This window comes from Callorhinus ursinus, unplaced genomic scaffold, assembly GCF_003265705.2.
Source record: "Callorhinus ursinus isolate GAN/ISIS: 27379988/994484 unplaced genomic scaffold, GSC_fseal_2.0 scaffold3, whole genome shotgun sequence".
Taxonomy (NCBI): Eukaryota; Metazoa; Chordata; class Mammalia; order Carnivora; family Otariidae; genus Callorhinus; species Callorhinus ursinus.
This window is the reverse complement of record NW_027397065.1, coordinates 83,929,683-83,955,150: the sequence shown is the minus strand read 5'-3', so window position 1 is coordinate 83,955,150 and position 25,468 is coordinate 83,929,683. Positions and strand designations below refer to the sequence as shown.

At 36.6% G+C, this 25,468-nt stretch overlaps 1 protein-coding gene across 4 annotated transcripts in view; it reads right to left on the bottom strand.

The window, feature by feature from the left end:
• The window catches only part of CTNND2 (catenin delta 2), a 907,509-nt gene that overhangs the window by 735,161 nt on the left and 146,880 nt on the right, over positions 1–25,468 (bottom strand). The window lies entirely within an intron of this gene.

Below are 25,468 nucleotides of genomic sequence, written 5' to 3'. Positions count from 1 at the left end.
TTTCACTGTCTATAAAACAACATAAAAATTCCTTCTGTTTCAACTCACTTTCTTTCTCTATTACTAGGGAAGTGGTTTTCTAGTTGGAGTGATAGAGAGGATGGTCCAGAAAACTAAGATACAAAAATGGATGAGTGATGACCCCAAGCCCTCTATCCCTGGGTAGGTATATCTCCCTGGTCCCCATTCTCACTGGGACAACATGCAGGCCCATGGGGGCATCGCCTGTCCCAGAATTTCCCTGATGCTAAGAGCAAACTCCCCACCATTCCTGCTGGCAACTTCAGAGGGACTGCTTGCTCTCCAGGGGCTACAGGTTTTATCCTTAGATCGCCGGTCTGTGAGCTCACTTCACTGCCTCTATTTTGGAGGCCAGACACTGCAACCCTAATGACTAAACAATGACAAGAAGAGAGGGTTATTTGAGGAAACCTTCATAGTCGACCGGTTCTACTTTAAGGGGACATTATCCACCGGGGACACATATGGCTTTATGTTTCTAACAGGTTCACTTACAGGTAAAAGTAATAAACCTTCTCTCAAATACTATTGTTAGGATTATTTCTTTGATTTTAGCAAACCCATACAAAAGAAACCCCAATCTTTATGATCTGTATGGTAACTAGAGGGGAAACAATTTAGGGAAGTATGTGGGCTGCTTTGTTCCTCGTCTACATTTAATTTTTGCTTCTACTGTATCTTCAAGACCCAGATTCCATGATGGCACTCTCTCGTCCCCACCCACCCAGGCTAGGTCTCACAATCCCCTTTCTATACTGTCATAGAACCCATTTCTCAGGTTTTCATCCCATGGTGTTGTCAGTCATTACATTCTTTGCTGCTCTATTTAAACTTCTTGAAAGAGGCACAATTATTCATTCATCTTTCCAGTTTGGGCATATAATAGTTCAATACATGTTTGTTGATTGGGTGAATCTATATATGGTTGAATGAAAAAAATAAATTTTCTCAAGACCCTATTGGAGGCTTAACTCGCTATCCTTTTTCCTACGTGATATAAATGATCTCATTTAGCATGTTTCTTACAAAGCTCCTCAGTTGATGTTCTCAAAATCCTAGCCCAATAAATCTACAGAGATTATAGGGGTTAAGTCTAATATTAACTGGGTAGCGTCTTCAACCATTCTAAAGAATTTATTCCCCAGGTCTGAGATATGAATCCAGGACTATGTCCATGAGAAAAGCTAAATACTTCTTGGAAGTTATTTTAAAAAATGGAGTTGATGGTTAAGTATTTGTGAAAGAGCCTAAAAGAGTTTTCCTATGAAGTGATCTCACATATAGCAAAGAACAACATGAAAGGTGTCTACACTTTCTCCTTCGTTGACTTATAAATAAAATTCTTCAAGAGCAGATCTGGGAAAGAGGAACTAATGAAGATCAATCATAAACTTTAACTGTATGCATCTAGTCTTTTCACCAGATGCCTTACCCTGCTCACTCCTTTAGCAACTACAGGTGAAGTTCAGCAAGGACTACCAGAGTAGCTCCATCAGTGGATAAGAGAAGGTCAGGGTTGAGCCAAGTATCTGCATTAAAGTTGTGCTAAATTACTCTTATTCTTTGTCATGGAAAAACAAAACACAGTGCAATCTGATTCCTTGTCTCTTAACTTTAAACAAACCTATGAAAGAAAACGAGCTTTAATCGCCTGTTATTCCACATTATCTGTACAGATAGTATTCTTTATCTTCCAGTGTCTTTCTTACTGACTTAGTTCTGAAAGGGGTATCATTGAGATTCACGTTCTCCTTACCAGTGACTAGTCCTATTTTGGTGACACTGGCTTTAGTTTCATTGGCAAAGTCCTAATTTTAACTTGTAGGATACTTTTATTACATGAAACTTACATTTGGAAGTATATCTGTCAATTTCAGTTGGTTTAATACCAAGCAATATTACATAAATGTTCAGGCTTCACTACTGCCTTTTAAATAAAAAAAAAAAATAAGCAGATATTCTTATATCTGCTAATCGGCTATATCTGCTATATCGGCTAATATCACATAAATATAATAGCTAATATTGGGGCACCTGGGTGGCTCAGTTGGCTCAGCATCTGCCTTTGGCTCAGGTCATGATCCCAGGGCCCAGGGATAGAGCCCCGCGTGGGAATCCCTGCTCAGTGGGGGGCCTGCTTCTCCCTCTTCCTCTGCCTTTCCCCTCCCCCCATGCTTTCTCTCTCTCTCTCTCTCAACTAAATACATAAATAAAATCTTTAAAAAAACAGCTAATATTTATTTTGTGTTTATTATGTATCATGCACTGCTTTAAGCTCTTTTCATATATTAACCTCAAAATTCTCACGACCCTGAGGGGTGGGCAGTATTATTAACTCTAACAGATAAGGAAACTGAAGCACAAAGAGGTTAAATAATGTAACAAAATGTATTTCACAGCTCTTTCAGTTATGGATAACCTGCACATCTTCAGCATTCATGCTTTGCCACATACTAGCCACAAGGCATTAGGCCAGTTAACTTATCTCATTAAACCTCAGTTTACTCCTGTGTCAGATGGGCATTATAATTGTAGATGCTTCCTTGTGGAGAGGACTAAGATAATGTGTGTGGCACAGGTACCTGACTCAGGGTAAGCCGCCCATGATTTTTAGTGAATATTATTATTACTAGGAATTCAAACACTGACTTCTCGTCTTGGATCGAGAGCTTGCATTTGCTGCACTGTTGGAGAAGACGCTCAAGCCCTGTGCTTCTCCAGTTTCTTTACCTGTAGAGTGAGATGAGCTAAATGTCCCCTGCCAACCATATCATGTAGTGCAAGATCAAATCAATGTTTGCAGAACTCCTCAGTAAACTGTAAAGAACCACATGCATACAAAATATCAATATTTTATTACATCACCTGGGAAGAAACTGCTCTGACCTTTTATTCTGCAATTCCAACTTCAGAAAGTTTCAGGGACCTGGAGCTCACATGGCTAAATGTTTTATATATGGCAAAATGGTAGATAATTAAAAAAAAAAAGTGTTCAGGAATTTTTCAACAAAGCAACACTCAGAGATTTTCCTGAGATACAGGCCCATCTCTCCAAAGTTTCATAGCCCTGTTTCTATAATTATGGATGAAACTCAATAAATTTAGCGCTCCCAATAACAACACCAAGACATCAAGAAAATATTGAAACATTTTTAGTGTTTGTTCTTAATTTGCTAAAGGACAGAGCAATGTTACGATAAAATAACTTCATAGGGGCGCCTGGGTGGCTCAGTCAGTTAAAGCGTCTGACTCTTGATTTCGGCACAGGTCATGATCTGAGGGTCATGAGATCGAGCCCCACGTTGGGGTCTGCACTGAGAATGGAGCTTGCTTGGGATTCTCTCTCTCCTTCTCCCTCTGCCCCACCAAGCCCTATCTTAAAAAAAAAAAAAAACAACTTTATAAAGATAATTTAAATAAAAATATTATAGTACGAATAAAGGTCAAACTCTAAATAAATGTATTCTCTTATGTATATGAAACTCATTTTCCAATGATGCTGAGTAAATGGGTAAAATTTAAATAATATTTTTGTAAATTTGGGATATAAGGATTGCTTTTGCATACAGCAAACAGAATAAAATAACACTAAATAGTCATTCATTCTGGAAATTGGAATTTAGGAACTTTCCACAATTATCATACTTGATGGCTTAAAATGGGCTTAAAAAAAACAAAAATACTACTTCGAGAAGGAAAATTTGTATAAGATCAATTTTTTTATTAATTATCTGGGAAAACTGGGGAAATGGTAGTAAGCAGCAGCGTATGAAAGTAGGGTTATTTCTGGATAATAAATTCTCCTATATGAGCTTAGGAATCATACTGAAGATAAACAAAGTGATTATCCCATTTGTTACAAAAATGGTGTGTGCAGATTGTTGCTAATTGGACAGAAGAGACAAATGAGAACTTCAGATATTTATATCTATGAAAAATAACATTGGCTATGGCCAGACAGAAAGAGTAAACATAGTTAGTATTTTATTTTCTTATTTTACGATGAGAGAAATGAACTAGAATGAGCAATTTCACTAACACCATTTGTTGTTGTTATTATTATTACTACTGTTTACTAAAAAGTTGGCTTTCAAATTATTTATTCTTTGGGGAGATATTTCACATCTCAATGTGTAAGAAATGCAAATGTGCACATACACGAAGCAGTTCATCTCTTAGCACTTCCATTAGGAAGATGAAACTTCTATACCAACAACCTCAGTATCATTGGAGTATTTATTTATTTATTTATTTTTTTTAAAGATTTTATTTATTTACTTGAGAGAGAGAGAGAGAGCAGGGTCAGAGGGAGAAGCAGACTCCCCGCTGAGCAGGGAGTCCGATGCGGGACTCGATCCCGGGACTCCAGGATCATGACCTGAGCCGAAGGCAGTCGCTTAACCAACTGAGCCACCCAGGCGCCCATCATTGGAGTATTTAAAAATCAGCTCCATTTCCATGGGGAGAAATGCAATTTAACATAGAGGTACGATTCTGCATCTTTCTTAAAGAACAAATTACAAGAAAATTTAGATGGATTTTATGACTGAAATAAATGGTTTAATGAACTCAATCATTAACACAGAACCTTGCCATCTCGACCTGCTCTCCTGGAGGTAGGGCAGAGGAGACCCAGGGACACTGTGGGGATTCTGAGTTACACCCACTCAAATACTTTAGTCTGAAACAAGGCTGTAGCTCTGACAGCAAGTTAAATATTAGCTTAATTGTAAATTACCCTCCATATTTAATTTCCTTATGTGGAGAGGTCATGTTTGCTGTGAGTGATGGCTTAATTTATTTTTAAGGAGAACTTGAAAGATTTTTCTTCTGACTGCATCCAAAAACAAAGTGAATGGATTTGACTGGAGGAGTGTTCTTTGTGGAGCAAAAATTGATAGAATTTGAGAAAGGGAAACCCCAGCAAAAATTGACTGTAATCAATCTTCCAGACAAAGAAACAAATGCATCAACGAGTCATTTTTTAAATGTTTTTTATCTTCCTAGGAATAATGACGTTTTTTAATGAAAACCTCTGAATTTTTCTAAAGATCCTTGCCTAAATTTCTCTCTCTCAGATTCTCTAATATCTTACTCAGGCAAGTGACAAAGCATAACATTTGTTGCCTTGATCGCTGACTTCATTTATGCACATTTATAGGGCAGTATGGAAATGAGCCTGCTTCAACAGCAAGGCCATTTAGTTTGAATCCCTCTCTGAAATATAATAGACCCTGAGCAAGTTGCGAAATCACTCATGGTCTCATCTTCCTCTTAACATGTGGATAATATAATCTTCCTCACATGTAAATTGTAAGGATTCAGGAAGATAAAGAATAAAAACTCACTAGTATTAATCATGGCATGTAAGTCTTAGCTATTACTATTACCACTATCATGATTAGGAGCAACAATGGTAGCTATGTAAAAATAAAATATCTTAAGCTTTTGGGAGACAGAATTTCTGTCTTAGATTGAATTTCCCTCCACTGCTCTAAGTCCAGGCAGGCTGATTTTTTTTTTTTTAAACAAAAAAAAGGGCCCAATTTAATATCCAGTACTCTCTGGGCAAGAGTTTCTTACTACACACAGACTCCCCCTTTCCTCATTTTACATAAGAATATCACAAGAGACTGCCAAAGGCTTTATTGACATCATGAAGCAATACATCTTCAGACTGTCACTGCTCTCCTCTGTATGGCAATCTACTTTTTTTAAAAAAGGAAAAATAAACAAAAAACAAGACATCCTGTAATGGTTTCCTGTGAGTAAACCTTGACTGGCTCCTTGTGATGACTCACAAGTAGCTGACTTAAATAGCTAATTCAAGAACTCTCCTGATCGTGTCTTTTCACCTAAGGAAAAGGTCCTTTAACCAACTATAGAGGGTTGTCCAAATCACAGCTGCATGTGGACAGCAGATCTCTCCATTCTGCTCTTTACTAGGAATTCAGTTCTTAGAGGTGTTGCCAGAAGTCAACATTCTGGAATGTTTCAACTCATAAATAGTCTTTTAAAACCATGTTATATATGGCATGATAGAGACAAAAAAAAAAACTAAACCTGCCTTTAATAAGTTTACCCATCAATTCCCAAATACATGATTTAACCAGGATTCATTTGGTTGTAAGTGACAGAAACTCAAGTTGAACGAGTTTATGCAAAAAACAATGACCAAAAAAAAGTGATTTATTGGAATGATCCTGAAATTCCTCACTGAATTTTTCAAGAAATTCAACCAAGCATTGTGGCTTTCCTCACAGGTCAGAAAACAAGGCCACCAAACATCCAAATTTCCTCGATTAGACCATCAGACTCTACTCAATATGTATTGCTGGAACAAAAAGACCCAGGGAAATGTGCTGATGTGTCCACATCTGTTCAAGTCACCACTCCAAGGCCATCAATCCTCCATGGACAGCATAAACACTGGGTATCTGGGACTGTACACAGAGTGGGAACTTAGGGTGAGCCTGGCAGGACCCCCAAGGTGTCTCATCTCCTGTAGTATACTTCTAGATTCCTTTATACCAAGACTGAAGTGACATTGCATCATTATAAAGTCATAATACTTAAAAAAATGTAAATCCTAAGGAACAAAAAGAATAGCAATTTAGTCATGCACATAGCTAATTAGTTTAAATAATGAAATCATAAATGAGGGAAGTTAACAAGGTGAAAATGCAATTTCTCACTCATTCCTTTATGTACACAGTATAAAAAGATAAAATTCAAGCAAATACCCAGACATATCACATTAGTATGACTAAAGAAGATAATTTACTTGGGTTAAAGTATTTTATAATTAAATGTGAGGGATTATTGCTACTGAAATATTCACATCATGAGCTTGCAATTTTTGACTCTATCTAAATATATTAAGTTCCATCTTATTATTTTCTCTCTACATACAATTCTAAACCATTGCTATTTATTTAACTATCCATTCATTCAGTCATTCCACCTAAAGTTGAATCACCACCAGTTATGAAATTGGAAAGCACTGGAGTCTTGACAGTTGGAATTTTGTTATCAAATAGAGATTTCTGGAAAAAGCAAGTAAGTTTCATTAAACTATTAACACTTTCTTAAATATTCCAAAAATTTGAATAAAATGGGTGCGTTCACTTCCCTTACATAAAATAGTCTAATAGCAATGAAACATCAAAACTCCTGGAATGGATTTTACACAATCAAATCAACTTTGGTGGTTAAGAATGAAATTTATTACTATTGTTAGTCATATTATTAATTGACAAAATAATTTCATTTTTCAAATTATAACCACTGCACAAAAAGTAGCTTCCACAGTCCAGGCATTATGGAAAGCCCTTCCTATAGTATACAAAAGGAGGACACATCAAAGGGACACAGAAGCACTTTCCATAACATAATTCAAATAGAGGCTAATGTCCTTGAATTTTAATTAGGACTACCTGGAGTATCCTATTTCATTTTGTGAGAAGCCCACCTGGCCCAAGATTTATGCAAACCCTGGGGCCTAATGTTCTTCTAGTCATCTTTGGCTCTCAGCACCTACTTCTATAGGAAAGACCTCTCTATTCTCTCAATCACAACAACTGACTCAGGAGCAGACCAAAATGAGAAACACAACTTGCTTTCTTTGATTTTACCCAGACTCCTTGGTATCAGACATTGACCTGTGCTGGGGCATGCCTACATGCCTGTGGTTTCAGAAGATTTTAAAACACAGCAATACAAATGACTTGATTATCAAGGGTTCTAGACCCATTTGTTTATTACTTTACAAAGAGTTTAATTTTAAAGAAAAGTGACAGTGAAAAATATTGTCCTAAAAGTTGAAATTTAATATAACTACGTGTAATCAGGGGCTTCAAAACACCTCTCACACTCTCTTCAGCATTACATTTATACAACACATGTAATAATCTGACAGTAAGTAAAACTCTAAAGGCTTATATGTTGTTCTTCCTCAGCCAAGCATCCTCTTCTATGACAAGTTCATAAGTAACCACAGAAAACCCCAGATTTACACCTTTGGGTTTCATGTATTCATTCAAAGTTTGAGACTGTATATATGTTTAATTGTCAAAGAAAGACTGGTGAAGAACAATTCATCAGGCTGATATAAACTAATAAAGTAGCATAGATTTCCATGGGATAATAAATTTATCAACTAACAGATTTATATAATGTATGTTATAATTTGTATACATTCCATCATAACTTTGATATATAATTATCTTCATTTTAGTAGATAATCAAACTTAGTTTTGGAGAGACATTACATACATTAACCAAGGATATTCAATAAGAAAATGCTGGAGGAATCTGAATCAAATCTACCGATGCCAAACATATCACTTTTCCCATCATACCAAATATTGGCCCAAATCCCATATCCACTTATGAATAAATCCTTAAAACAAGGTGACACACTTTACCTTCAGGAGCCACTACTAGTTTACTCTGTGCCATGGCAGAAGCTCTGAAAATTTAACTTGTCCTTGAAACTGGAAGAAACATTTTTAGTCTAGTAATGCCTACTGCCTTTTCCCAAAATTATCAAAGGTTCATCAAATATCTTAGCTCAAGTCTTTAACTGGACTCATTATGAAGGCAATAGTTTCTAATGCTACATAATAATAGTATGTTGAAAGACACCAAATATTTAGAAACTATTAACATCTCAGACAACTGAGAAAGGACTCTTAGCAGGTATAAAAAATATGCATATATTTAAACTATGCCAAGATTAAAAAATAATTTGCAATATTTATCTTTAGTGATGGAATATTAATAATAGAATTTATTTACTAACAGGTTGAACGTCAAACCTCAAAGATATTTAACATTTGGAGGAGACCTGAGTTCATTTAGTTAAACTTTTTATCCAGTGTGAGTCCCTGACAGACAGTCATTGAGATTATCCTTAATTCTAATGATTAAAGATTCACTATTTCTTTCTTTGAATTTTTGGGCAGCTCTGATGTTTAGTTATTTTTTTTATTGTTGTAAGGTAATGTTAACAGTACGTAGCCTTTCCAACTTTGTCATATCCTAGTATCTCAGAATTGCCATATCTTAGTTTCATATCGTAGTCAGAAAAAGAATAATATATTTAGGGCATCCTATGGAAAGGCAATGAATGAAGCTGGCGACAGAAGCCCCCCCAGGCCCATCCAAGGCTGCAGGCATCAGATACCAGTCCATTTACGGGCAGCCATGTACATTTCTGTGCTGCCACCCACTGGTCAAAAGGTCTGCCAATGACCATTGCTCCTGAATTTCCTGAAGAGACGAAAGAAGTAATTAGTTGTACTTTTGGTACTTTCCAAAATTTGTCATTTGCCAGCATCACTGAGAACATTTCTTCCATGTTTGAAAATGTCCACCTTTTGAACCCATCCCCAAGGTAGACTTACAACAAAATTAGCCATTAGCCTTAGCAAGATGAACCCCAAGCCTGACGGTTTGGACCATTCAAATATTTCAAGAGTTACTTAAGTCACTGAGTTATTCCTGTTCAGCTTAAAGCTGCCTAAGTTTGCAACTAAGAATCATCTCTGACACAAAACTGAAACCAGCCACCCCCAAATTTTGATCCTTTATCCTATTCTCTTCTCAGTTGAATAATACCTATCTAATAGAAGCTTTCTCCTTCTCTAAAACAAATATTTCAAGGCAACTCTTCCCCTCCTCCTTCCCATCCTCCCCTACCCACCACAGTCTGCAAACCAAACAGCAATGGCTCTTCCACCTGACACTCACACAACTTGGCTTCGAGACCCTTCACAGGCCTTGGTATGCTGCCCCAGCAATGCTGGGGCTTACAACAACTTGTGTTTAGGAGCTTACTTTGTGTATTGCACAAACACACTGCTAAATATTTTTAAAATATTTTAAAATGTATTCTCAATCTGCTATAGAATGGTTTGGCATGTGTCATGAGGCTCTGGCCTAGCAGCTCATTTCAAAAAGTTACCTCAGCCCACGAGGATAACTGAAATAAAAAAGCCAAGAACAAGGATGTGAAGATACTGAAACCCTAAAAGGTGCGGCCTCTTTACAAAACAGTTTGGCAGTTCCTTAGAATTTTGAGCCTAGAGTTATCAGATGACCTAGCATTTCCACTCCTAGGTATTCACCCAGGAGAAATAAAAACACGCAAAAATAGATACAATGAGTCATACCAACATTATTCTCAATAACCAAAAAGCAGAAACAACCTCAAAGGCCACCAACAGATGAATGGTTAAATGAAATGCGATACATCCATACAATGGGATATCATTTGGAAATAAAAAGGAATGAACAGATGATGTATACTGCAACATGGATGAAACGTGAAACATGAGAAGTGAAAAAAGTCATTCACAAAAGACCACAGATTTATGATTTTGTTTATATGCAATGGTCAGAAATAGAAAAACCTACAGAGACAGAAAGTGGATTAGTTGTCTACCAGGGCTGTGAGGTTTGGGGGAAATGGGGAATGACTGTTAAAGGGCACAGGATTTATTTCTGAGGGGACAAAAGTGTATCAAAATTAGGTTGTGGACATGGTTGTGCAACTCTGAATATACTGAAAACCACTGAAATGGGTGAAGTGTACAGCACATGAATTATATTTCAATAAGTTGATTTTTAAAGAGTAACTTCAGGATGTCTAGAATCACAAGACTTAGAAGTAGATTAAGGTATAGGAATGGTCTAAGACAACTGAGTTTTTTTTAAGGAACGACTTTTTTTTTAAGATTTTATTTATTTATTTGAGAGAGAGAGAGAATGAGAGATAGAGAGCACGAGAAGGAAGAGGGTCAGAGGGAGAAGCAGACTCCCCGCTGAGCAGGGAGCCCGATGCGGGACTCGATCCCGGGACTCCAGGATCATGACCTGAGCCGAAGGCAGTCGCTTAACCAACTGAGCCACCCAGGCGCCCCTGAGATTTTATAAGCATGAGTCAGTTACCCACCGCTGGGTAGCAAAGCACCTGGAAACAACAATCATTTATCTCGGTCATTAATCTCTAAACATCGGTGAGAACCAACTGTCTTTGCCCTATATGGCATCATTTGGGGCCACTTGACTGGGGACCGTCAATGGCTCAACTGGCAAGTTGATACTGGTATCAGCTGGGAGTTCAGATGTGCCCATGGACTGAGTGTCTCTCCATGTAACCACCTAAAGGTTTACTTCATGTGGCTGGTTTCTAAGAATGAGAACGGCAAGAGAACCAGAGAGAAAATACACTGCCCAACTCTCAAAGGTCACACGGTGTCACTTCCTCCACAGGCACAGGCCTACTTAAAGTGAAGGAGAAGGAATTACAGAACCCACCTATTAACAGGGAGGTGTCACACTTGCATCAGAACAAAGAAGGTCATGAGATGGGAAATAACATTGTAGCCACTTTTCAACAAAGCAATCTGCCACAGGGGTGCCTGGGTGGCTCAGTGGGATAAGCATCTGATACTTGTTTTGGCTCAGGTCATGGTCTCAGGGTCCTGGGATCGAGCCCCATGTCTGGCTCCACGCTCAGAGATGAGTCTGCTTGAGGATTCTCCCTCTCTCAAATAAATAAATCTTTTTTAAAAAACAACCTGCCACAGTGAATATTTGGCAAATATTGCCAAAATTCACCTGTTTCAATCCACCATGCAGCAACATTTATATTGGGTCCATATTGCTAACAAAAATAACTTGTTCCAGGGTGCCTGGGTGGCTCAGTCGTTTGAGTGACGGATGCTTAATTTCAGCTCAGGTCTGGATCTTGGCGTCCTGGGATCAAGCCCTGCGTGGGGCTCTGCACTCAGCACAGAGTCTACTTGAGATTCCCCTGCCCCCACCCGCTCCTCCCCCTGCTCACACGCACTCTCTCTCTAAAATATAAATTTAAAAAATATTTTTTAAAAAGCATAAAAAACCCACCTGTTCACTTCCTGCGTTGACACGAAAGTGTACTTAGATTTTATGTTTTAGTGGAATAACTTTCATTAACAGGCTGTTTTAAGACACCATCTTCACTTTGTAGAGCTCTCTCCTAAGAAAATGCTGCTAAATAAACCCTCAAATGAGCTGGGGACATAACACAGGATTTGCTACAATAGCACTTATAATGATTCAATAGAAATCCTTATAACATTTTTATATGAAGACTCTATTTCCTGTAACCTGTAGATAAGGCTGGAATTATTCTTTTATACAGTTACGGAGAAGTAAGCTTTCTATGTGTCCAGAAACTTCCATATAAGTATGCTCAAGATATATCTTACACTAATATCTAAAAAAAGCCAACAACAGCAAAAACAAGCCCACAAATATAAAATACATATGGCATACCACCATCAAACAAACATACAAATGAACAGCAACTGCAGAAAAACTTCAAAATCCGTAATAATTAGATTTTTAATATTACAATATTAAAAGTTTCACCAAGTACAAACATGTGAAAAATCTCCCAAACACAAAGGAAAACAAGATAAGCGAATAATAATAAGCACACAGTTGAATTGCTCTAACCTCTGGGGAAAAGTATGTTTTCAAAGAACAATTAAAAATCATTGAAATAAAAAGAAAAAAACATTGGAAGAAATATTTTTAAAAAATGATAAATTTGGGATAGCTGCATATAAACAAAAGGAATTGGATATTTACGTGTTTTTTATATGTGAAGTTGCAGATTCATGCACTAATAGGGAGTGTTTTGTTTTGTTTTGGGCTAAAATAAGGCACACACTCTAGTTCAGGACAAAAAGACATCTGCTTATATATTTTATTAATGAAGGATATGTTTAAGTGAATATCCCTCATCTTAAATTGAATATATGTCATCCCACTTGATTAAATGAGTTTCAATTTGGGTTGTTCATAGAGGAAATTGCCATTTGGGAACCTGAGATTCATCAAAGTACATGGCTAATTCTGAAATGAGACGCAGGTAGTTCGAAGGGGAAGACACAGATCCAATATGACCATGAAAAGAGAGGTAAAAGAATATGATCAGTGCAACAGTGGAGATGAGACCTTCGTACCATACAACTAAAGCCCTCATGACGATAAAAGCAAAGCATTCACTTTTCAGCTGAAATGGAACAGAAAAACACAGTAAGTTCATCAATGAACTCATACCCTCAACACAAATACTTTGGACTCATCCTCTATGTCTGGCACTGTTCTGAGGGCCAGCAATGCAACAGTATGGAGGGGAGACCCAGCCACAAACCTATTCCATAAATTAATTAACTAGGTGTTTTTCAGAAAAAAGAATTACAAATTTTAGTAATTATTAATGTTATTATTATCATCATTATTATTATAGTAGGAGTACGCATGTAGACTAAAATATTTCATTTCCATTAAATCAAGTGACAACAGTGTGAGAAGGGTTTTCAGTATCAGGTTTCCACACAATCCAGGAAAGCTCCCAGGGTGGTGATTTCTTATCTTGGGTCTCTATAAAGGCAGAGTCATGATATTACCGCAGTATTATTAAAGCCAAATGTTTTGGAAGGCGTTCTCAGGGAGCGCTGAGATGCTGTTCCTGATATGGGCAGAGTTCCCAAAATAGAAAGAATTTACACTCTAGATTATTAATTTTAAGAATAAAGTGCCTCTAGCTTTTGACAGGAGGTCTATAGCAGGTAACTGCAGGTCTCTGACAAGTATTTAGAATATGTGGTATCATTTATTTAAAGTGTCTCTATTAGCTAATGGGTGGGCTCAGTACAAAGCTGATCTTTTGTCCGGGTAGAGGTGGTGGGTATGAGTGTTGACCCACAGGGTTCCAAGTGTACTCAAAAAGCTTTGAGTCAACTCAAAGAGTTAAACACCCTTGTTTGACACCTCAGAGTTCTACTTCCCAAAATAGAACAGACTTGCCTACAATTATGAAAGAATCTTGGATTGAATTTTACATAATTCTAAGCTTCAGTTTTGAACATAAAACTTCTTCATCTAGCAGACTTTCCAGGATGTGTAAGCTGCAAAATGCACCCCCAGACAACTCAATCTATTGAGATGGTGAATGCAGCTACTTAGTATTGGCTACTAAATGCTAAGGATGACCCATCCAAAGGGACTTTTGTTTGTTTGTTTTGGTCTTGTTAATATTGAGTCCTTGTCTCCTAGTAATTAGGCAAGTTGGGCCAGCTACTTCTGGAGACCCTGAACAGAATGGAAAGTCAGAACTTGACATTAGTCAAAGAGGGAGATGCTGATCTTCACTTTTTTTTACAGCAGCAGGCCATAGAGCCAACTCATTCAGAGCCCAGGCCATGAGTTTGAACATTCTTTTAATGACAGCTGTGAGTGACAGCAGCTTGAACATGATCGATGGGCTGCTTAGGGCGTGTTTGCCTGGGTCACTGATGCATGCTGGAGATCACTTCCGGCCACACCACTGACTCTCAGAAACAGAACATCCCATGAAAAGAATATTGTGGCAGTCAGCTCACAGTGCCCCTTTCCTACCACATTTCCTCTACAGACATTAACGTACAATGAGGTGTGCAAGTTCCTGGAATTCCTTTTGTTTAGAGTCTCATTAATGATTCCTTCAGATTCAAAATTAAATTGCAGATCAAATTGATATGAACTTATCTGCCTCTCTTTTCCTATAGTTAAAGAGGAGCTACACAGGTGGGGCATCATTTGACTTGGCCTCAGCAAACCTTGTTCATAGAGAAACATTTCTCTTGGGAAAAATATTAGACAATATATTGAAACCTATTATACCTAAATTATGGGAGAGTGTAGTTTAGTGAAAAGAGCACTGGATTCAGAATAAAACAAGCTAATTTTCTCATTTCACTTCCATGGTAATTTCTTATATGGCTTTAGATAAGTAAACTATTTTTTTAAAGTTTGAGTTTCTTTGGTCATAAACAGAAGATATTGAACAAAATAATTACTAGAGAAAAATTCATTATTTAATTGTGTATCTGATGAAATAAGTTTTAAATAGTTTATAGAAATAGGTCATGTATATTTTATAAAAATATGTACACTTTAAGGAAATTTAATATCTCACCTTTTTAAAACCATTTTTGTTATTTTGAGATACTATTTAATAATGCTTCCTTTGTCCTATCATATTTCATATGTTAATCTTCACTATCTCTACCATATTTGGTTCAGTTGTTTTGAATACTGAACATGCTTCCCCCATTTATTCCCTCTAGAATATTCTACTTGTTAATTTCTTACGCTGTGCAAACCCTGGGCAATGGCGCTATTATACCCCTGGAGTTCTTGCTTTGTATGTCCTGCCTGTGGCTCTTATCAGTAACTAATTATGACATATTTTCCCAGTGAGTGCGTAAGGGTCTTTAAACTCTTTCTCAAAACTTCACTCCAGGCAACTTCTGTCAAAGTAGACCCAATGATTTATGTACAAGGAAGTATGACATGTCATTTTTGTTTCATTCTGAGAAAAGTGAATCAACCTAATAGATCAACAAAAATGGAAAAGCCCAATAAAATTAGAATACTAAATGACTCACAGTGTATCTACATATATAGCCTTTAAAAAAAGATTTTAATATAATAGTGATATGAAAAAATACTCTTGATATAATATTAAGTGTACAAAGAAGTACAAAATATTTATAAAGGAAAAGAAAGATTTTGTACAAATAATTATATATTCATACAAAAATCTTAGAAAGAACTCTTCCCAAATATATGCAACAACCTTAAGCTGCCGTATTATTTTCAAATAAAATTTTTATCTTCATTCCTTACTGAGTTTGTAAACTCTTTCACAATGTGCATGAGTTATTTAAAATGGAAAATTCATAGAAATTTTTAAAATACATTTTAAAGAATACTTTAACATATTTAATATTATGTATAATATAATATATAATATTTAATATCATATTTAAAAGAAATGTGATTTCATATATGAATATATTTTTTAAAGATTTTATTTATTTGACAGAGAAAGACAAAGCGAGAGAGGGAACACAAGCAGGGGGAGTGGGAGAGGGAGAAGCAGGCTTCCTGCTGAGCAGGGAGCCCACCGCTGGGCTGGATCCCAGGACTCTGGGATCATGACCTGAGCCAAAGGCAGATGTTTAACCACTGAGCCACCCAGGCGCCCCCATATAAGAATATTTAGCAATGAATTCTAATGCTAAACATAAAAGAGGCATTAGAAATGTACTCTAATGTCATGTTACAAAACCCCACGTATTAAAAGCTTATCTTCTAATTCAGTATATAAAAGGTAAGTCCATTTTTATTTTTCCCATCAGAGCCACTCTCCAGTGCCTAGAAAATCCAACTCCTAATAGCTTCAAAGGGAAGAGTCCAGACAGCATCCAAGTGAATTAATTCTTGGAATAGAGTTTGGGGTGATTAAGAATGTAGATAAGTATACATGTGTCTTGGGAAGAGTTACAAAGTCAAATTTTAAGAAAAAAATTAAGTTTTAGGAAAAAATTCAAAATAACTTATAGGCAAGAACAGAATACACATAAAGGAGCACAAAGGGAAGGGAGAGGAAGGGAGGGATATGATCCACCCACACTTCCAGAATTCTTCACTTATCACTAGAACTCCTAGCACTAATTCCAAGATCTTCCACAAGTGGTTTAGGACCCTTGTTGCTCCTCTATCTCTAGCTTCAACCACCATTTTTATGGTGCAAAAGATCCAGATTCCACAAAGAAAGAGGCCAGCTTGAAACCCAGCAGGTTCCATCAGTCTGCTGCCTCCTGACCATCCCTTTCCTTCCTAGTTGGAGTTCCACCGTTCTACACACACCACTTGGTTTCTTTCTTTGCCTTGCTGCAAGTCTAAACACCCATTCTGGCCAGTCTATCTGCACCCTGTCTGTGTATGGGAGAGCCACAAGACTTTCTAATCCTTGTTGACTCCCAAGATTTGCCCCTCCTTGTTACAAACCACACCTTCTACCAGAACCCAGGTCTACAGACTCCAGTGTGCACCTTCGTATCTCAGTCCACCTCTTGAAAAAGGCCGCCACAGTTCCCACCATAGTTCATGTTCTAACAGTGAAAACCAGGGAAAAAATACACGCTTTTTTTCATGGAAAAAAAAGAAAGGAATTCAAGAATTTATTTCAAGAAAGAAATTCAAAAATCATCAAGCAATTCTCATTTTAATTTTAATATATGGAAAGAGTTCAACTTGTGGCACTATGATAAATATAATTCTTTTTTCTCTGAATAAATGAATATAAAGTTCACTAGTCTTTGCAGATAATCCTTCCCTATCTTCTTGACCTTTCCTAAAGGTGTTTTAATTTCCTCTTTTTTAGGGCTGATAATTTTGTCATTACTTTCATGAAATGCTTTTCCAAGACATAGTTTGGAAAGTGATTAATAGTTGTAGGTCATTATCCACATTGTGTTATCAGAAACTACTGTTGCACATTACAGTAACACTAATAATGCTGAAAGACGTGGCAATGACATGTGACACTGGCAGAAGACTAATTAAAGGAGCATTTTATAATGTGCTCCTTCCCAATCATATTCTTTTTATACAGAGCTAATGGAATTTAAAAATTATAAATGCAGAAGCTACATAAAAATAAGGTACGCTATCTATACCATGAGTTGATGTAAACTATCAAGATTTCTTTAGATTTTATGGAAGATGAATTTTTTTAAATGCTTTCTTAATGCTTTCATATGATGTAACATATGTAAAGTACTCTGTGCACTAGTTTTACCCAGAGTGGGAGCTCAGAAATGCCTTTACTCCTATTTTCCTCTATTAAGTATAACAACAAAAGTGATTAAAAGCAAGAAAACTTCTATTTTACTACTGAGAAATCATTGATAGTTTAAATAATGGTACTAAAAAATTCCTCTAAAATCAAGAACCTGACTGCAATCCTTGTGGAACGTAGAGAACAAGAGAAGTTAGTGTAACAACAGAGCGTCTAGGGCTATAAATACTGTCAACTTAAGAAATGTTTTTATCAATATATAGCACTTTGAGTTTTTAAGCAAATTGACTAGAGAGTTTTCTTAAAAACTTCTCTACAATTTTTTAAATATTTTTTACCTTTTATATGTTTGTTTTATATTTTTAAATTCATTGCTAAATAGTTGAAGGCAAACTTCAAATCTGTGTATCTATCATACAGGGAAACACAGTTCTATGCACATAGTTGGCATTTGATAAACACTGCTGAATAAATACAATGAAATGACACATTTGCATATACTGTTATATACCTAGAAATTTCTATTTAATGTACTGACTATTAAATGTACTTTGTGGACACAAATTAATAAAATCATGATGAAAGAGGAGAGATCACAACCAATACCAAGGAAATACAAACAATTTTAAGAACATATTATGAGCAACTATATGCCAACAAATTAGGCAATCTGGAAGAAATGGATGCATTCCTAGAAATTTATAAACTACCCAACTGAAACAGGAAGAAACAGAAAACCTGAACAGACTCATAACGAGCAAAAAAAATTGAAGCAGTAATCAAAAATCTCCCAAAAGTCCAGGACCGGATGACTTCCCAGGGGAGTTTCACCAAACATTTAAAGAAGAACTAATACCTATTCTTTGGAAGCTGTTTCAAAAAACAGAAATGGAAGGAAAACTTCCCAACTCATTTTATGAGGACAGCATTACTTTGATCCCAAAACCAAAGACCTCACTAAAAAGGAGAATTACAGACCAATATCGCTGATGAACATTGATGCAAAAATTCTCACCAAGATACTAGCAAATAGGATCCAACAGTACATTAAAAGGATTATTCACCACAACCAAGTGGGATTTATTCCTGGGCTGCAAGGGTGGTTCAACATCCACAAATCAATCAGTGTGATACATCACTCTAATAAAAGAAAGGACAAGAACCATACGATTCTCTCAATTGTTGCAGGAAAAGCATTTGACAAAATACAGCATCCTTTCTTGATTAAAACTCTTCATAGTGTAGGGAGAGGGGGAACATACCTCAATATCATGAAAGCCATCTATGAAAAGCCCACAGCAAATATCATTCTCAATGGGGAAAAACTGAAAGCTTTTCCCCTAAGGTCAGGAACACGGCAGGGATGCCCACTCTCACCACTGTTGTTCAACATAGTACTAGAAGTCCTAGCCTCAGCAATCAGACAACAAAAAGAAATAAAAGGCATTCAAATTAGCAAAGAAGAAGTCAAACTCTCTCTCTTCGCAGATGACATGATACTTTATGTGGAAATTCCAAGACTCCACCCCCAAATTGCTAGAACTCATACAGCAGTTCAGCAACATGGCAGGATATATAATCAACGCACAGAAATCAGTGGTATTTCTATTCACTAATGAGACAGAAGAAAAGAGAAATTAAGGAATCAATCCCATTTACAATTATACCAAAACCCGTAAGATACCCAGGAATAAACTCAACCAATGGGGTAAAGGATCTGTACTCTAAAAACTACAGAACACTTAAGAAAGAAATTGAGGAAGACACAAAGAGATGGAAAAACATTGCATGCTCGTGGATTGGAAGAACAAACATTGTTAAAATGTCTATGTGCTGCCCAGAGCAATCTACACATTCAAAGCAATCCCTATCAAAATACTATCGACATTTTTCACAGAGCTGGAACAAACAATCCTAAAATTTGTATGGAACCAGAAAAGACCCAAATAGCCAGAGGAATACTGAAAAAGAAAACCAAAGATGGTGGCATCACAACGCTGGACTTCAAGCTATATTACAAAGCTGTGATCATCAAGACAGCATGGTACTGGCACAAAAACAGACAAAATACATCAATGGAAAAGAAGAGAGAAAGCTGGAAATGGACCCTCAGCTCTCTGGTCAACTAATCTTTGACAAAGCAGGAAAGAATATCCAATAGAAAAAGGACAGCCTCTTCAACAAGTGGTGCTGGGAAAATTGGACAGCCACATGCAGAAAAATGAAACTGGACCATTTCCTTATGCCATACACAAAGATAAACTCAAAATTGATAAAAGACCTAAATGTGAGACAGGAATCCATCAAAATCCTAGAGGAGAACATAGGCGGCAACCTCTTTCACCTCAGCCTCAGCAATTTCTTGCTACACACATCTCCAAAGGCAAGGGAAACAAACGCAAAAATGAACTATAGGGACTTCATCAAGATAAAAAGCTTCTCCACAGCAAAGGAAACAGCCAACAAAACTAAAAGGCAACCTACGGAATGGGAGAAGATATTTACAAATGACATATCAGATAAAGGGTTAGTATCCAAGATCTATAAAAAAACTCAACACCCAAAAACAAATAATCAAGAAATGGGCAGAAGACATGAACAGACATTTCTCCAAAGAAGACATCAAATGGCCAACAGACACATAAAAAAACACTCAACATCAGGGAAATACAAATCATAACTACAATAAGATACCACGTCAACACCAGTCAGAATGGCTAAAATTAACAAGTCAGGAAACAACAAATGTTGGCAAAGATGTGGAGAAAGGGGAACCCTCCTACACTGTTGATGGGAATGCAAGTTGGTACAGTCACTCTGGAAAACAGTATGGAGGTTCCTCAAGAAGTTAAAAATAGAGCTACCCTACAACTCAGCAATTACACTACTAGGTATTTACCCCAAAGATACAAATGCCATGATCCAAAGGGGCATGTGCACCCCAGTCTTTTTAACAGCAATGTCCACGTAGCCAAACTATGGAAAAAGCCAAGATGTCCATCAACAGATGAATGAATAAAGAAGATATACACACACACACACACACACACATATATATATACACACAAACATACACACACACCCACACACACACACAATGGAATATTACTCAGCCATCAGAAAGGATGAATACTTACCATTTACATTGATGTGGATAGAACTGGAGAGTATTATGCTGAGCAAAATAAGTCCATCAGAAAAAGACAAATTTCATATGGTTTCACTCATGTGTGGAATATAAGAAACGGCACAGAGGACCATAGAGGAAGGGAGGGAAAACGGAATGGGAAGTAATCACAGAGGGAGACAAACCATGAGAGACTCTTAACTATAGGAAATAAACTGAGGATTGCTGGAGGGGAGGTGGGTGGGGGAATGGGGTTATTGGGTGATGGGCTTTAGGAGAGCATGTGATGTGATGAGCATTGGGTATTGTATGCAACTGATGAATTATTGACTTCTACATCTGAAACTAATGATGTCCTATATGTTGGCTAATTGAATTTAAATAAAAATAAATAAATGTACTTTGCTGGTAGAATTATTACCAAAAAAAACACATTTATCTGGGCCACAATAATTTATAAACATCAGTAAACCATATGAGCTCTAAAGGTTTTTTAAAATGCCCTGTAATTTTTCTAGCTTATATAAGAAGACTGTTTAGATGCCAACTTTGGAAATATATGATGATCAAATCAAACAATGGTCAACTTAAGGGAAAGAAATATTATTGTGAAACAAATATATTTTTAGGAAAGTCATGGTGTTCTTAAAAGCAAAGTAGCACTATGTTGGTTTAAGACAAAAATACAAAGACAAAGGTTACATAATGTGAGAGAGAATGTAAATTCCTGTCTAAAAGTACAGACCAACGCTGTAACAATTAAAAACAATGAAAACATACAGGTGAAGATCAGGAGGACTACTCCCATACACCCACAAGCCGGTATCAGTGTGATTCCCACAGGCAGGTGGCAACATCAGGTCCCCTCCCCACCAAGGGCAACTGGAGTGCTGTCACTGCTCATCACCACTGTTCTGGCATCATCATCACTCACCATCACCTTTCACAGAGTCAACAAGGTTTCTCTCTCTTTTCACGTTTTGATCTCATCTCCCAGAGTCATAACCTAGGTCTCAACATTAACAACAATTACTTTTAAATTCTGGATTTTAAGCACAAAGCTTCCAAGCCATCATTATCAATACACAATAACTGAGAATGCACTGTCTCTACCAATTTTTCTTTTACCCACTTCCACTCCATTTAGATTCCAAGATCCATCACTATAATGACTGTCTTGCATCCCTCACCTTCAATGCCTCACCCCTCCACCTCTGCTCAGCCCAGCTCACCACAGATCCCTAATAGGTCCAACTCAAACAAGCTGACTGTGCCCATCTGATGAGAGGGGAAGAGTTTCCAACACCAAGCCATCAGTGGACCTGAGACTATGTACTTTTGCCTCTCTTCCATTCTCATAGATGAACTGTCTTTGTTCCAAAAGCCACTCTCTCCACTGATAGCATCCCATTCACTCTCATCTACCCAGTGACTTTTCTCCCTGAAATTATTCCCCCTCTCTAGAACATCATTAACTTCTCTTTCTATGGGTCTTTGCCATCATAGGAGTATCTCCCATCCTTAAAATAGAATCCCTTCACCGTTCTTACCCCTTTAAGTTCTTACCACCTAACCCACCTTATGGGCTGCTGTTTGTAATGAACAGTTATCAATCACCCTCCTTAGCTATTTATCCAAGTCATGTGACCAGAGTCATCACACACCCGACCTCCATCCTCCCCTCCTCTTCTGGTGAAGGACACTCACAGGAGAGGAAAAAGGAATTAGGTTCTTCTCTCTTAATGCCCCATAGAAAAACTTGGTAACGTGGAAATAAGACAGATATGTCTGAAATACAGAAAATTACCCATAGAGTATAACATAAATCATGGTTCTATTTCTGTTGATATAAAAGTGTAAAATTCACAAGTTAAAAAGCAATCAAGATGGGAAATTAGAACAAAGAAAAAAAAATCAATGAACACCTTTTCATTGAGCAATCCACGGCTGCTGGGTTCAAGGACTCTAGGACTCAGTTTACAAATATCTCAGTCACGCCATACATGTCATGCGGACGTGTTTCATGACTTAGGGCTTGTCATGACTTAAGTTCATTCTGTGGTTATACACCAGAATTTATTTCTATGCAATGTTAGCTGCCTGCTTAAAAACTTATGTTCTTAGTCATAACAATTTATTTCAATAAACTGTCAAACTGACTTTTCTTTATACATGTACTTCCTTTATTACCCTTTATTGTAGTTTGCGTATATGAAGTGCTCAATGCATTTAATGAATGAGTAAATAAATTATGCAACCTATTACTTGGCAGTTAGCTCAGAATATATGCCTCCTCTGATAAAAAATGACTTCTCTCCCACAGAACTGGTGTCCAAGGAGACAGGACTAGGGTAGCACATAAGAGTGATGCCATAAAATTTCTTTCTTAAACTTCTTTAACTTAATAAATAGAATTTTTAGTAAAAAAAAAAGCTACTTCTCATTAGCACCTAAAGAAGACCAGACAAGCAATATTCAAGTGAAAAAATTTATAAATATATTATGTACATAATTATTAAAAATCATAAAAGATTAACTTTTAAAGTCACCTTTCTTTCATCTCAGCTAATTTTTTTTCAAATATATTTAACTTAGCTTTAGCTCCATAGATAATAGTCTAGACCTCAGGAAAAGAGATGATGGAAACCTTAAGAATAGTTTAGGACAAAAATCCCCAGGGAAGGAAAAAATTGCTTGTCTGCAGCAGGCTACCCCAAGCAAGTTCAGGGACCTTAGTGCTTGCTGATTCTGCCTTCACATGGGTAGATGCCGCCAAAAGGACCTGATGCCTGAGCCTCTAATGCAGGTGCTTCAAGCTGCTCTAGTCACCTTCCAGGACAGACTTTCATGCCTGCTCACATTAGTTATCAGCCACAAACAATGATCTCACCTTTGCCATCCAAAAATGGACAATGGACTTATTTTGATTATTAGAAAAAACTCTTCACAGTAAGTTTTTATTAAATTCTCATCAAGGATTTGAGGAGACCATTTTATTTACAGTAATGTATTTTTTGCTATAAGCAGCTTATCCACTCTCTCAACTACAGACACCACTATCTCACCTCAAGTGGTATTTCCTATTATCCAAATCCAACTGGTATCTATTCCAGTCTCCCAGTTCTTTCTCCCGTTTTGGACTGTCTTCCTTATCCTCTATATTCTCTGCCCACTCCTACCTCCATCTAATTGTACACATGTACAGTACCCAATGTTAACAGTTTGATTTATTTCCTCTTACAGTTTTCTAGATGTTCATAAACATTGTAAACAACACAAAATATTTATTATTGTTTTTTAAAAACGGGATAATACAATGCTATGACATTTAATTTCTAAAATCCTCATGTATTTTTCAAAGGTGTAATATATAGCTCTAAGTCATTTTTATTAATAACTACATAAGAACGATATAGTTTTATATGAAAGATATATCTCTTTTCAATTCTTCATCAATCAATATTGTTCCACTTTTTTATTATCCCAGACAATTTTGCAATAAACACCCATGTACATAAAATCTTATGGTCTAGATCACCCATTTATATACTACATATGTCTAAGTATGACTAATCAAAGGGTTCTAAACTCTGTAAATGCCAATTCATAGCAATATATCATTTTAAACAAAGATTACAGCATTGCACATTCTCATATGGAGTGACAAAGAATGTGCATTTCCTCAAACCTTAACCTCTGCTAGATTATAATATATACATTTTTTTAATGTTTGTCTATTTGGTAGATTAAAGAAAATCAAATTTTCATCTTGAATTTTATATCCCTGATTAGTAGAGTGGAAAACATTTCCACAGAGTCATTGGTTTTTTGCATTTTTCTTCTGTGAATTACTGTTTACATTTTTTGCCTAGTTTTCCATTCTGTTATTTCGTTTTTCTTTTTTTCTCATCAACATTAGGAAGCATTAATATATTAATTATATCAACACTTTGTCATATTTTGGCACATATTTTCTCTTGGTCTATTTTTTCTACTATTTTATGTTGAGTATGTCCCTCTGATTCTGAACTCTCAGTTATGTCCTACAGAGAGAGCATTCTTTCCATTTTGGACCAATTGGACACTACAGTGATGAGAATGTTTGATAAGATAAAATCTCTCTATTAAAATTTCCTTGTAACTCATGTATTTATGCTTCCCATATGATCTTTAAAATAGTTTGACCCAGTTTGCCAAAGAAACAATCAGCTACAAGATCTTATTAGTTACCAGCCACAAACATGATCTCACCCTTGCCTAAAGTTTATATCTTAATTTGGGAAAGACTAATATTATTATGATGACCAAGCTTTTCTACACAGGATCATAGTACCCCTTGTCATTTATTCTTAATTACTTTATGTCTTTTGAAAAAATGTTATAGTTTTCATCAGACAGGTCTTGTCATTTTCTTGTTAAATTTATTCCTCCGTGTTATATTTTGTCCATACTCTAAAGTTAGTGGCCCAGCAAGACTTCTAGATACATGAATAAGAAACCATGACATAAACCAACTTTAACAAAGCAGTAGCCTGAGTATGGCACGAATCTTTGCTCCTTCTATTTCCCCTCAAAAATAATCAGCAAACTCTCAAGCAAACTAATCCAGCAATCTAGCCTGTTCCCTACTT